The sequence below is a fragment of the Protopterus annectens genome, chromosome 6.part0 (assembly GCF_019279795.1).
Source record: "Protopterus annectens isolate FY-2018-M chromosome 6.part0, PAN1.0, whole genome shotgun sequence".
In the NCBI taxonomy this organism is placed as follows: domain Eukaryota; kingdom Metazoa; phylum Chordata; order Ceratodontiformes; family Protopteridae; genus Protopterus; species Protopterus annectens.
The window spans coordinates 315,039,778-315,055,985 of NC_056737.1; the positions used below are offsets into that span (position 1 = coordinate 315,039,778).

General features: G+C 37.8%; 1 protein-coding gene across 2 annotated transcripts in view; it reads right to left on the reverse strand.

Moving 5' to 3' along the window:
* Positions 1 to 16,208, reverse strand: part of ZFYVE26 (zinc finger FYVE-type containing 26) — a 3,506,023-nt gene that overhangs the window by 508,643 nt on the left and 2,981,172 nt on the right. The gene's annotated exons all lie outside the window — the stretch shown is intronic.

Genomic DNA, 16,208 nt, shown 5'->3' on the forward strand with positions numbered 1-16,208 from the left:
TCTAGATGGTATTTGAGCTTCTTCTGCGTAAGTGGCTAACATTCTGGCTTCATAAAAAGAGAGTGTTCCTGGTTTCTAACATATATAGATCCCTTTGCAGTTTTAAAAGTTCTGTTTCTGTTTGGTTCTTAGGGTTATTTATTAGTTCTTTTTCAAAATGCTCTATTTTCCCTTTCAGTATATGCTCCTCTTTCACTTGTATTTTTTTATAGTATGCTGCTTTTTTGATAAACAATCCTCTAATTTGTGCTTTGGTTGCAACCCATTCTATGTCAGCTGGTACTTGGGAGTTAGTGATATTTGTAACAGCCATTTTTAGTATTGCATCTGTTTCTTTTATTACATCCATTTTGGAAAGTAAATTAGTGTTTAATGACAAATTATGTCCCCTATTCTCTAAATATATCTTTTTGTCCCAGTTAATGTTCAGTGTGATTTTGGAGTGATCTGAAAAGAACCTGGTATGTTTGTTGGGTCCATGTTAATGAATATGTCAGAGATTAAGAAGAAGTCTATCCTTGACGATATTTTATGGCATTGCGAATAGAATGTGAATTTCCCTGTTTTATCTGCACTGTTCCCATATTTAAAAGGGTCATATAGTTTGAAATCTTGTTTGAGTTCATTAAGGGCTAATGTGGCTTGTTTATTATGTGATTTGGTCAGATTAGATTTATCCTTTTCTGGGTTTTGATATGTGTTCCAGTCACCTCCAATCACTAGGTAGTGATTTTAAATTGGTTTAAGGTTGGGTATAATGACATAAAAAAGTGTTGTTGGTTATTACAGGGTGCGTAAACATTAAGTACCATTATAGATTTTGGTATTGTAGGACTACTAAATGTTATGTAACACCATCTTCCCTCCTTGTCAGCTTTGGTTTTAAGTATTTTTTCATTAAATTGTTTTTTTAATTATTATGGCAGCCCCAGCACTGTTTGTTTTCCCCTCTGAAGCTATAATTTGACTTATCTGTTTCTTTCTGCTAATTTCTGCCCATTGTTCTGCAGTCAAGTGTGTTTCTTGTATTAGTATGAGGTTGGCTGTGGTTTTTAATGTAAGATGTAAGAATAGTTTTCTTTTCTTCTTGTTTTGGAGCCCTTTAACATTCCATGATTCTATTTCCTACATTTATTTATTAGGTGTATTCCTTAGATATGCCATGTATATTAGTTTTATTTTGTTATCTTTGTATGTGTTACTGTCTGATGGTTTAGGAAAGCATCTATTTATCCCCGTCCCTACTCTGTGCCTAACCACTATATCCCTGGACCAGGAATAATCAGGGGGGAGGATGAAGGTTCGTTATATGGTTTACCCTTACGTCTAATCTTGGAATGTGTTTTCTTTTTAGATATAGATTTAACCCACAGTATCCCCCCTGTGTTACTATAAACAATGTGGACAATGCTGAACAAACTAGTTCCCTCAACAAACACTGCTACTTAATATCCCTAGCCTCTTCCAACATATTATTTATACAATTATGGTATTGCATTTAAGGTACAGCATGTATTGTTTTTGTCTTGTGACTAATTCTTTCTAATAGTATTTTTAAAACAGCATATTAATATACATTCCTCAGTAAATTATAGCAATATATGTACCACAGTAATATTGTTAAACAACCAGTCTAGTCATTTTTACATTTTTCTTTCATTTGACTTCTTTTTCCTCCCCTTTATTTATTCAGATTTCGGCCTTCTTTGGTGCCTGTAATGTTTTTCCACATCAATCTGTGTGGGTTGTAAAATATATACTTGGCACCTATTTATCAGAGGTAGGAAGTATAGAGAGAGACATAAAAAAAAAAAAACAGCTTAGCCAAACAGTCCTTCTGCTATAGTTAACATATGAAGGCTATATTTACATTACCCCAAGATTGTTAGGTTATTTTACTATTTTCCTGAGATTACTTCTGTCCAGGATCCTTTAACACATTTCTAGTATTTTCATAAAACATTTAACATTTTTTTTCCTTTTTTCCCAATATTAATCTATGAGCTAGCCTGTTTCTGGATTTAAGGCTGGATTTTCATTCACCTACACAGTACTCGGTGTATTGTTTTAGTGAATGGTTCAGTTCAACAGTACCTTATTTCTTCAAGGTTTTGCTTACAGGTTGGTTGACATCTATGGTGCAGCTTTCTTCTTTTAGCTGGTGCAGATCAATTTTCATTTTTCAGGCAGTAAAATCTTTTGGAGCTTGCTGAAATCCATTTTGTCTGACTGTTCTTAATGGAGTCCTCAAAATTGTAGGGAGACTGAATTTGCAGACCAATGTCCCAGAAGGAGGCTCCTTCCTATATTTGCGCATCGGAAATGGCATTTGATTTTTGGTTCCTACCCAGGCTGTACTTCCTTTTCCTGTGTTCCTCATAGCTCACATCATGGATTTAAGGGCCTAGACAGCAAGGGGAAGCTTTCGGAGTTGGATCCCAGCTAGAGTGCTCGTGAATGGTGTCGTTTTTTCACCCAAGGGTCCTTTATTGGTTTTTGTGGATTTATTTAACTTCTGAAGGTGGAATTTGCTTGAAAACGGCCAGGAATGTCTCTTTTGCTCTTTGGGGTTAGTGACCATGTATTTAACCTCTTTGATGTAAAAGATTAACTGATTTGGATATTTCATCTGGAATTTGATTTTTTTTTTCTATTAGAAACCTGCAGTATGGAGAAATTAGTTGTCTTGCTTGTCTTATTTGTACTGGGAGGTCTTGAGCAAAGGAGATTTTATTATTATTCCAGCTGAGTGTGCCTTTTTTCTTTGCTGCCAGTATGATTTTATTTACATCTTGGTAGTTTAATATTTTAATATCGACAGGTCTTGGTTTCAGTGGTGTTTGTATTTCCCTCAGGGCTCTGTGGGCTCTCTCTATTCGTATTTGCTGCATTTCTTCAGGTTCCTCTAGCAGGGAATTTATTACTTGCTTGATTGTTGGTATTAGATTGTTATGAAGTACAGTTTCAGGTATTCCTCTGATGATGATATTGTTCCTTCGAGATCTTGCTTCCAGGTCTATTATTTTTGCTTGTAAGTTTTGTATTTCTTTGTCATGGGCATCAGTTCTTTGAGAAATAGAGTCTATTTATATTTCATTTTCTATTATTTTGGACTCAGATTTTTCCATTCTGGATATTATTTGGCTGAATGAGTCACCAAAGGTTTGAAATTGTAATGATAAGTCCTTTATTGCTTGCTGGATAGGTAATAAGGCAGATTTTATGTCTTCCAGATTAGCTGGCTGGTCTGACTTGGCTTTATTTGTAGTTTTAGAGCTGTCAGTTTGTTTAGTTGTCTTTTGTCTTTTTGAAGTTGTGTCTTTCTCAAGTGAGGCTAGTACTGAGAATTTGGTCTTAGTTATTGTTGTTTCCATATTATTTTCCTCTTTTGACATCTTGCTGTACAGTGTTTTACCAATCTTGCAGTCAGATGCAGGGCCTTAGTAGCACATGGCTTAAGCTGTTAAAGAAATCTTAGTTAATCCTGCTGTTTCTGAGCTGAATCTGTCACTTTTTCTTCCTCTTTTGTTTGCTGGATGATATTAGCAGTAAATATCTACAGTTATTTCTGTATTATTAATTCTGCGTTGCCTTCTGGGTTTGTTTTAATCCAGGGTATATCAAAGACCTAGGTGATAGCAGTGCTCACAGAACAGCAGCCATTCTGAACGCCAGTAAGCAATTCTTGAATCTTTTCTGGACTGAATTACCAAAGGCCAAGAAGGAGTTATCTTCCTAAACATTTCAGTTAGGGTGGAGTCAAGAGAAATATGGATGTTATAAACTTAGTCTGAAAGTATGGTTTAGGATGTAAAATTACAGTTGTAGAAGGTAGTAAATGCCCTCACTATGAGAATATTCTATGTTACTTACGACATAAACTACAGTTCTGGATCAGGATACCTGAACTACAATGAAATAAGACAGTCAAGCAACTGTGGATGTATCTTTAATTGGTGAATTAAACTGGTGACTCAAGGAAGTTAGGCTGTCACAACCCCTCCCTGAAACCTGCTGTTGGAAAAAAGAAATAATTAACTGTTTTTGGTAAGGGGCTCATCACTTCTCAAAGTTGCATTTAAGCACATAAATTGCTGTGTGTTTAGTTGAAACTGACTTTGTGGGGAAAAAGCCAGCTATTGTTATCTTTTTCCATAAAAACTCTTTCATGCGTGGGACTGAATGAAGTTAGCTGTTAATATTATTTGAGCTGAAAAAAATATATTTTAGTAACCTGTTGTTTTTCTGTCTAAGAATGAACTTGATTGTTCTGTTTTATCTGAAAATCAATGCCTTTCTTCTTATTTATTTAACTTTATTTTACTTGACATTTCTTAACCAGGTTGATCCAGCTGAGTCAGGGGCCCATTTTCAGTGGAGACATGAGGAGAAATGCTCCATACAATATACAGTCATGAAAAACATATAACACAATGGTAAAATTACAAATAATATAACACAGAGATGTAAGCTGCAGTTCACAGCACATTACTCAATAATCAAATGAAAAAATTCCATTACTAAAGTATACAATGTATAAGACATACTCTTAGTAGTTAAACTCAAGAGGAAAGCATTGGAACAATTTCCATCTTATTAGTGCAAGGGGATAAGAACAATCAAATTACATGTCAAAAAAAAAAAGATAGTTCAGTTAGTGTAGAAGAGGAGCATGTCTAATAGAGGGGATGCAGAGATGAAATGGTTGTCATGTGGAGGCATGGCATGGACAGGACCAAGTCATTTGTAGATGGTGTTTTAATTCTCTTTTGAACTGGTGTTTATGGGACATATTTCTTAAATTGGTGGGGGAGAGTATTCCAGACATAAGTTAGAGTACTTGTAAAGGGACTTTCCAATGTCCTTTTTAGCTCTGTAGATGTCAAGAAGGTGTTTGTCAGTTGCGCAAAAGTGTTGGAGGGGGGTATAGTAAGATATTACTTTGGAGAGGGATGGGCAGGAAGAGGGATTATACAGAACAGTCTGTGTGATATGTAATCGAGGAAGCAGTAGATGAGAGAATTCAGGCCACTGAAGTTTCTTAAGAGCAAGGCAGTGATGAGAATTGGGCGGAAGAGGTTAATAGCAAATCAGACTACTTTACTGTAAGTTCAGTAGAGTTTGGTCAAGAAAGTAGACTGAATATTCGTAAGGATAGGGGCAGCGTAAAGAAGACAAAGTAAGAGGAGAGAAAGTTTGGAGAATGGTGTAAGGAATTTTTGATTCCTGTGAAGTAGTCCAAGTCTCTCGTGTTTTTTTTTAATACACTGTTGGATGTGTAAATTGAATTTTTGTTCGTCGTTGATTATGGTGCCACGTAGTCTGGTGTGAGGTTCAGCTTTGATGATGGTATTATCAAGGGAAGTGATGAGGGTTTGTGTTCTGTCAGTTTTATTCTTATTATTTTATTGCCTTTTATTCTCTTCATTAAAAGAGTTGCTATGTGGCACTGAGTGTATTTTAGAGCTAGATTCCCCAGAGTATTTTATACTACTAGAATAAGTACACTGTTCACTACATATATCCATTATATAGCTTTTTGTTCCTCTTCAAAAGCAAATGCTTATCATCATTTTAGGAACTTCAATGTTATACTTTTTAAGGATTTTGAACTCAAATGCTAACCAAAAGTACAGAGTTAGGATTTTCTTTTTCATTTCTTCAAAAGTATAGTTAATGTTCTATGACTTTGAAACTTTAGAGTGCAGTCTGAGTTCCACCTTTCCACTGTACGTGTAAGGTGAGCAGTTCTTTATGTTGATAAACTATGTTTTATTAAATGACTGGATGACAGTAACAGTGATACTGGATTTTTCTATTAACTGTGGTGGCTGGAGATTTACAAAGATGGTGAAATCTAGTGCATGGAGAAATCTCTAAATACACATTCCAGTGACCATTTCTGATACTATTCAACAGGGTTATGGGGGAGAAGTTCCATTGTACTGTCTTGCTGCTTTAAGTTTTTATGTTGTGTGTGTGCTGAAACAAGTCATTGGGGATATGTACTACCTGTTTCTGTGCATGCTCTTGCCTTTGAATGTGGCAGCCCATAAACTGCAATCTAGCAAGATCCTGAGTGTGTGCCATTGGAAATGTAGTTTGTGTGTGTTGTGTGCCATGTGTTGTACTCTTCCATTCTGTGCTGAAAGATTTTTTTCTGTGTGGATAGACCTGGTAAAGTAAATGCAGCAGCTTTTCAAGGTAAAGATTACATCTGTAGACAATACAATGAAAACTAAGTAAGGAAGTTAAATCCTTAAATTTGCAGATGTGGTATTCATTGGTTTCTATTTTAATGTTTACAGACAATAAAGTTATTCTCTTCTCATTTCTGATAGATGAGATTACGTGTAATCTGCTGTACGACAATGCATCGAAAATAACACATTTATTTCTGTGCATTTTAAACTATATAGTATAAAACTGAGAATATAATATTTTAAATTGAGACCATCTTATCAGATGGAAAATATGACTGGGCCCAGTGTTTCCAGTGTTCAGAACTTTACCCAGTGAAAAAACAGTGTTGTGTTCTGTCTGCTTCTTGCATATTTCTGTTGTATTTAAAAGCTTATTTTTTAAATGAAAAGGAGTGGTACATCACAAAATGTTGCTGTATGACAATGTAATCAATCCAGGGACTGCTTGAACCATCACAGTACTACAGTCTTATTTGCTGTTATGTATAGCGCAGTGGTTGACATGAAAAAAATAGCTTTGTGTCTTAGAAAACAGATTAAGGGGACAGTGAAAATGTGGATCAAAAGCAACAGGCTGGAGTGGATGTTGTGGTCAGGAGCATAACGCACAAGGATACATGCATGGGCCCACTTTGTATTTCAGGGACAATACAACCTATAACGAGACTGCTTTAATAATGACTCATAGATGTAAATGTTCTTAGTGAAACATATGGAGAATAACAGTCCATTTTGTACAACTGGGATATGAATCTGCACAAATGCCTTGTGATTTCTTCCCCACCACTTTACAACAATTTCAAGTTCTTTTGGTTCCAACTGTAGTTATATGCTTCCACGCAGAACAGCAAGGAATACTAAACAGCAAGTAGTTAATTTTATTTTTATAAAACAAAACTGTATTTAGTTTTACACAAGTTCAAAGTTTGATACAAGTTCAAATAGTAATACAACTAAAACACCATTGTTCTGTTTAAATGTTGTGTTTAATATTTTGTCTGTTCTTCAATTTGCATTTAAAAGTTGGTATCCCACAATCCCACTGGAGTGGGTGGGGGTTCATAATTATGTATGTAAATTTTATGTTAATTAGCATGTAGATATTTGGCCAGTTGTACCTACTTTTCATGGGCCTTTGTTCAGATTTTTGATGATTTCAGGTTGAGAGGTATGATCACCATCCATTTTACAAATACTTACAGGCAAGTCTCTGACTATAACAATCCTTGTTTTACACTGAAAAAAAAAATTAGGAACATGGCAAAAATGGACGCTGGTATAAAAGCTTTACATTTTTGTGAGACTGTGCTCATTTATTCAGTGTGTACCTTTGACTGGCTAGGACACCTGTGACTAGAAGATCTGGACTGCTTTTAAAACCATCTGGACCTACAAACCTGATGCAAGTATTTTTTTTTGCACTTGCTCTAACTGTCTCAGTGCTATTTTATTTTTTATAACGCTATTATTTCATTCTTCCTACTGTATATAAGTCAGTTGTAATTACAAAATATGTATTTTATGTATAATTTTTGAGATTTTAATTTATTATAGTATGTAATTTTTTTGTTAAATGTGGAGCTTTTCTCCCCAGGCCTCTGCTGAAAATGGGTATTTATCTCAGTCAGACTTTCCCAGTAAACAAATGTAAAATAAAAGAAAATAAATATTTAAGACTTCAGTGCTGCATTTATTGATATATTTGAATTTATCACCGTTTTCAGCCTGTACTTTTTAAAGAAATGCCATCTGTTTGTTACTGTACTGTTCTTATGCTGTTTTAACAGTATTCTGATACTTCCTAACTGGGTCTATATCACGTAGTCGAAGTTTTATAACTTCGAACATGGAATGTTCGAACCATTCCGTTCGAAGTTACAAAACTTCGACTAGTGATAAAAAAAAAGAAAGAAAGAAAACAAAATAAACTGTTGTAAGCAGGGGGCAAGCCCCCCCTGCGCCCCTCATGTGGGGGGCACCTGCTACTTAAATATACCAACTCCAAGATCGCACTACATTGAAATGAACGGAAGCCTCCCCTTACGGAGATTTCCATTTAAACGCTCGAACTTGTACAAGTTTGAACTTATGGTATCGACCATATGGGGTTCAAACTTGCACAAGTTCGAATATGTGATAGGAACCCTTCCTAACCTACTCTCATACTGGAAAAGCTGTTCCGTGTTTGCCAAAGTTCTCCTCAGTTTGCCAACATATTTTTAAGTTTTGCAAAGTTTTTCTACGTTTGTAGAAGTTCTCCTAAGTTTGTTCACTTTTTTCTGTGTTTACAAACATTTCTCAGGGTGTGTGAACTTATTTCCAAGGATTCATGCTACTGCAGGAGTTCTGCCTTTTGCTGTAAAGCATTTGTTACTGCATTTGAGCTCAAAACCAGTTTGTCTTACATTAAGTTTTTTGTACTCTGGAGGGAGCAGAGGGCTGATTCAACCGATCCAAGTTATGAACTGCTGTTGGAAGGCTTGTTGGGTGTTTATCTGATGAGCCTGAGGGCTTTAACTGTGTAAAAATCTTGCATTCTGCTGGTCTAAAAGCCTCTCACAAACATGGTTACCAGTGCTTTCTATACAAGCAAAAATCTCCAGTTTAAAATCCTCTATAAGAAACGCTCTCCATAGTCTCCCACTATTCACAGCTGCTTGAAGAACTGCCAGTCTGTGAAAAGGGCAACACCACTGCAGGTCATCTAATAGTATACTACTAAACACTCTCACTTATACCTTTAAGTGACTCTCCCCTACCCCTTCCCATCTACTAAGAATCTGGTATAATGGATACGTGCTTCCCTGTCATCTCTGTTTTTGGCCTGGTGTATAAAGGCATCCTGAGGCAGTGTAGTAACTGCCTCATGTTCATGGACAACAATTTAATTTTAGAACAGACAGACACTGTGTGTGTGTGTGTGTGTGTGTGTGAGATGTAGATATACAATGTCATTAGAGGCAAAGCTCTCACATACTCATGCACAGAATGCAAACCAGCTTGTTAGCATTACACAAAAAACACTAACTACCAACACTAAGGAACACACAGACCCACATATGCAGAGATACTCATATGTAATCTACCGAAACCTCCAAAACCTCCTAAAAGAATCTCTCAGTGGCCCTGTGCACACTCAAAAAAGACAGCACCTCACACAACACATAACTCTAAAAATCATGGTAACCCCACTTCCACGCCCATAAGGTAACACATCACACAGTCAAACATCCTAGTTGTTGGGGATTCCTTAAGAAATACTGATGACCCCCTTACCAGGCTAAACAAGGAAATTATCAGAATTAGCTGTCTGTCTGAAGCCAGGATCAACCTGATCACACATGCACTTATGTCTTTAAACCACAAGTACCAGTATGACACGGTCATAGTCCACGTGGCATAAACAACCCAAGATGTACCTCACTGGACTATATGAAAAGACATGATGGAACTCTCTGAAAGTGTGTCCCAGGTGGGTATGAATCTAGCCTTGGGTAGCATTCTACCTTTGTCAATGATGATGCAACAGTATCAGCAAAAAATGACTGACTTCAACAACTGGCTTAGTTTCGGGTGTTACAACAAGGGGTACAATATCTGTCAGCTGGAGAAGACCTGATCGACAAACCACGATGCTTTGCAGGTGATATTTGGCACTAATCACTTGGCTTCCGGATACTGACAAAAAAGTTTATCTATCCCCATAGTGCCCTTTTTAGGCTGTGCCAAGTTGTTAAGCCTGCCAATATAACAAAAATCTCTCAGGGCTACCTAAAGGTACTGCTGCTCAATGCTAGGAGTTCAAATAAAAAAAAAAACTGCACTCCCTGGAAGCACTCCTCACCCTGGAGAACACAGACATATGTGCAGTCATAGAAACATGATTCAAAACCACAGAGAGCAACCCGGCTATCAAAGGCTACAATGCCTTTCATACATTTCGATCCTTCTCAGCTTAGGATAAAACAAAGGGAGGAGGTTCATAAAGGACAAGTACACTGCTAGACTGGTCCAACAACATTTCAGGCCTGAGCTGCTCCATACCCAACTAACCATAGGTGCGACCCCTACCATATCCCTGCTAGCTATAGATCCCATAACATGAGTCTGGAAAGCCACACCTCCTACCTAAATGTATTGCAATCTCTTAACTTTCAGCCTAACACCATACATATAGATGACTTCAACTATACCTCTATAAACTGGAAGACTTGCACGACCCATAATTTACTTGCTCTGATGTTTTTGGATTTTGTCAATGTAAACACCTCTGAGAAACTAGTTAGCTCCCCAACTAGAGGTACAAATATCCTACATCTAGTATTCACGAATACCAGGGGAATGCTGCTCCCCCCATGCATTAACTCCTCCCTGGTAAGATCGGACCACAAAATTATTTCCTTTAGTACCTTTAGTATTAAAACTACCCTAGAACCCCCAACAAACTCCAAACCTGTTAAATTTGCTAATGCCAAATACCTCAAACTAAGTGACAGCTTATTACATTTTCAAGTCCCTTCAAACACAGATGACAACGAGGCCTACTTTGAGCTGTATACAACAGCACTGTGTAACCACATTTATCACTGCAGAGAGGAGGCAGTACCTGTCCGAGTCAAACCTATGACTACTGGCAAAAATAAACCATCCTGGTGGACCCCTACATAAATAGGCTATTCAACAAAAGGAAAAATTCCCCTTACAAAGCAAAGAAGGAACTGACAAAACAGTGCAAAGACACTCACCAGTCTAAACAAACAAATTAGAGAGCTGGTCAAACCTGCCAAAACAAACTATGATGTAAAGATGGCCTCCCAGGTGAAAGATAACCATACGGCTTTTTTAATTATGTTTTTAACCTCAGGGGAAATGCTCATTTATTAATTTTAATAATTAATAATAATAATAATAATAATAATAATATATATATATATATATATATATATATATATATATATATATATATAATTGGCTGAATTAATCAAGAATGGCAACACTTACACCCAGACTGAAACTACAGCAAACCTGCTGGCCGACAACTTCAGTTCAAATTTCTCCCCCCCATCACCTCCTACCATGTGCAAAGAAACACCACAACCATCCCGCTACTCATCATTATAAGGAACAGGTACTTACTGCATTTCCTAAAACCAAAAGCACAGCCTCCATGGGTCCCAACAACATTCCTGGTTGTTTCTTAAATAGCTTAAAACAGAATCTATTAGGTTCTCTAGAAACCCTCTTTAACCATAGCCTCCAAATGGGCTTTGTCCCAAAGGAACGGAGGACTGCAAGAGTCATTCTTCTGCACAAAGTGGGCCCCATCAACTGACCCATGGAACTACAGACCCATAAGCTTGACTAATCTTACCTGCAAAACCATGGAGAGAATTATAATGGACCTGATCAATAATGACAAAGGAACTCTTATAAAAATGGACCAGACCCAATTTAGCTTTGTCAAAGAGAGGTCTTGCCTGCTTAATCTGGTACACTTCTTTGAAAAAGTCACCAGGGCCATGGATGAAGTTAAAATGGTACACACCACTTATCTAGATCTGGCCAAAGCTTTCGACAAAATCTTTCACTCAGGGATCATAAACAAACTTACTGAGTTAGGCATAAACCCCTACATCATCAGAGGAATAGCCAACTGGCTCATTTGACAGGACACATTTCTGGATAAATGAAGCCACTTGCAATACGAAACCTGTTACAACTGGTGTCCCACAGGGCATAATGTTGGGATACCTCCTGTTTGGTATATACGTTTCTGAAGTGAAGCCCAATATTCGGACCTCTGGCTCACCAAGTTTGCTGATGAATGCAAGCTGGGAGCAATTACTGAACCCCCAAATGATGTTGACATCCTACAAACAGGCCTAAAAATGATGAACAACTGGTGCCAAAACCTGGGTTTTAAGACTAAATGCTAAAAAATGTGCAATCATACCCTTTGGTAACTCAGATATCCCTGCAAATTATAATATAGATAGCACACCCCTAAAGGTAGACCCAGTGGTGAGGGACCTAGGAACACAGATAGAAAGTAACCTACATTTTGACCACCAGATAGCTGTAGTAGTGAAGAAATCCTTCTATGTGGCTCAACTTATAAGTGAAGGCATGGCATCAAGATCAAAGGTAGACATAGTGTCATTGTACTTGACCCTCATCAGGCCCATAATCAAGTACAATGCTCCCTTCTGCATGTACCTAACCAGGCACTTAAACCAACTGGAGCGGCCCCAGAGGTTTAAAGCATTAAGACACATGTCTTATGCAGACTGACTAATGGGCCCTATCGCTTCACTCTGTCTCATATCATTTATTGAGAGGGAACTTATACCTGACCTACAAAGGTATTCTCTGATCCAGCCCTGATGATGTTAAATATTTGCAAGAAAAATTATACAAGGGTCACGTGTTCTAAGGGCCTGAACCTTATTTGTTACTCTAACATAACTTGCTGAACAGAGAGATTCATATCCCCAAGGCTACCCCGTCTAAAGGAGTAAACTTCCATATTCAAAGGCCGTCACTCACTCTCTTCAAAAAGAATTTGGATAAATGGATGGAGAACCATAAATTGACTCCTGGGGTACTGCCCATGTCTTTTATGGACACAAGCAGCCTGTAAAATGACTCAGGGCTCCAACACCTAAAGACCCACTATCCTGATACTACCCCATCCCATATCTGAGGAATTAAGATATAATATTGCCAAATCTTACTTATTATTGGCTTGGCCTGTAAAGGCTCTTGTGCCATTAGCCTAGTAATCACCTATGACCCCGGGAACTACAGACTCATTAGTCTGACTAGTCTAATATGCATAGCCATGGAACATATTATCATGGAAATGATCAGCAAAGATATAGGCAATATTCAGACACTGGACCCAACCCAATTTAGCCTTGTCAAGGGAAGGTCATTTCTACTAAACCTGGTGGACTTATCTGAAAAGGTCACCAAGGATGAGGGAAAAATGGTGCATACCGCCTACCTAGACCTGGCTAATCCCATTCGGTTATACTTGACAAACTCACTGAACTGGGCATAAACCCCTATATAACTCACTAGACTGCCAGCTGGCTCACAGACAGGACCCAGGAAGTCAGGATTGGCGAGGCTGCCTTCACTAAGAAACCACTCACCAGCAAGTTACCTCAGAGCATGCTGGGACCGGGCTAATTTCAAGGAGGAACTTTGTCTGACCACGTTCGCAGATGACTAAAAACTGTGAACTACTATATTCCCCCATGATACAAACCTCTTACAAGGGGGTCTAACATAGACAAATGACTGATGCCAAAGACGCAGATTAAAACTCAATGCCAAGAAATACATTATAGTGCCTTTTGGGAAAACTGCTACCCAGGCTAATTACTCTATCGGTAAAACCCAACCTAAGAGCTGAACTGATTGTCAGACAGCCACCCAGGCTAATTACTCCACTGATAAGACACCCCCTAAGAGCTGATCTGGTAGACAGGGATCTGGGAGCATATGTAAATAGTAATCTGGCCTTTGACCAACATGTAGCCAAGGTAGAAAGAAAATCATTCTGTCACCTAACTTGTAAGTAAAGGGATGGCATCCAGGTCCAAGGAAGCCACAGTGCCACTTTATTTGTCGCTTATCAGACCCCCCCCTTCAGCATGTACCTAACCAGACATATGCAACAGCTGGCATGCCCACAAAGGTTCCTCACCAGGAGAATCCAGGGTATAAACATATTTTCCTATATGGATCGCCTTAAAGCCCTGCCTCTATACTCAGTCTCTTAGACGTTACTGAGATGCAGTCTATGCCTGACATACATGGCAGCCTTGGATCCGGCTCTGATGGACCTTCTGGACATCTGCAAAATGAACAATATCAGAACCACTAGATCCAAGGACCAAGGATTTAAATTTTGCTTGTGACATAAATATGTTATCAAGACAAATAATGTGTGTCTCAGAGGATCCCCAAGCTCTGTAACAGGCTCCCCATTCAGGTGAAGCAAAGTCCATCCCCAATGCTGTTTAAGCATAACCTTGATCAATGGATGGGAAATCGTGAATTCACCCCATATCTGCCCGCCCCCCATGTCTTTGACAGACAGAAGCACACAATAATGCCAACCCCTCCCCTCAAATAACCTCTAGAACTTCCTAACATACCCACTCCTAATAAACACCCATGATACATAGGGACACAACTGGATTGGGTTGCAGAGCTAGGCTTATAAAGGACCTGGTGGTCATTAGCCTAGTATATACCTATAAACCTTGATGCAAAATCAGGCATATTCTGCAAATTCAGGGCAGTTGACAGTTATGCACAGATCTCACCTAACTACAAATATTAAATGTGAACCGTGTGCAGCGTGTAGTATCTAAATTTTTACAATGTACACTAGACGATATGAAGGTCATACTGCTCAACTCTAGGAGACTAAATCAACTGCATGACAATGGAGCTCTCTTGCATTTGGAGCATATTCTGGAAATTACAGAACATTGGAGCACTCCTGCATTTGGTGCATATTCTGGAGCAAATGGAACAGTGTGCTCGAGAATGTTAGTATTTGGAGTTTTATTACTGAAATCTGATTTAAAAGTTAAGGAATTATCTAATACGCCATTAAACCCAATATGAGCTGTGGTGGAGTATCCATACTTGTTAAAGACCACAGTACTTCAGGGCAGATTCACAAAAACCCACAAACAGAACTTCAGATTCAACTCTAATAAAACCAGCTATCAGATTGTAGCATGTTACAGAAGCCCCTTGATAACCTCTGAAAACCATGTTCAGTTCTTAAACACACTGGAAACAAGAAAAAATGGTATTTGAACGCTGAAGGTTCATGATGTTATCGGAACCATTTGTTTCGTATTTCATTAATTGTGTTTTACATCGAATTATATATTTACATAATTGTGTATTTTTTAAGGTTTTTTAAGCAGGTTATTTAAGCATATTTTATACTAACAGAGATCGCTTAGGATTTTTAAGTATATGTAAACATTTATTTTAAGCATGACAACATGGCACTGTTCCTTTAATATTTTGAAACATTTTTGGCGCCAAAAATTTATTTAAGGCGTTTCTCTTTAGCAATACAGTGTTCTGAAGAAGCCCAACTGTTGGGTGAAAGAGCTTAACCACTGTTTCGCATTATTATGGATTAATGAAATTTTTTGGTTTTACCAGAATCCGTTGGATGTATTTTTTACATTTATTCTGTTTTAGGCATTAAAGTGTTGGATTTTTACTAACGAACGAAGCGTAATCTTCCTTTTGTAACAACAAGGTGAGCGGGCACTTATTGGGGATTCCGTGCATACTATTTATCAGTATACTTACTTTTGGGATTGTTTTCTTTTCTGTTAAAATATGTTTAACTATGTCTGAAGTGACAATTTATTATTTAATACAGGTGTTTAAAAAATAGACAGTCATCTAGGGTTGCCACCTTTTCAAATGGTCATAGTGGGACATTTTCGGGACACACATCAGATTTTACAGGCTGACACATAGCCACGGTCAGTACAAAGGATAGAACTTTACTTTTTTGCCTAAATAAAAGCTTATTCTGTTTCTTTTAACATTTAGGTATTTCAGATACAGAAATAACTATTTTATGCAACTATTACATAAAATATGGGACATCATTATGTAATATTTTTGGTCAGGACACATCTGCCCAAAGAGGGACAGTCCCTCGCAAAATGGGACAGGTGGTAACCCTAATTGTATCAAACCTCTCCATCGCATACAGAGCCTGACCAGATCCTGTAAGACCTACTGCATAAACACAAGTTCAATGCTGGCATATACACCTACTCAAGGAATCTTAATCTGTTCTGCAACACAAACAAAACATGTTAGACAGATAGATATGTATCACAGAAAATTCCACTTGTTTGGAATAGCCTACCTCTCCACATAATACAAAGTGCTTCTCTTACTCCATTCAAATATAATCTGGATGAATGGGATGGGAAACCACAA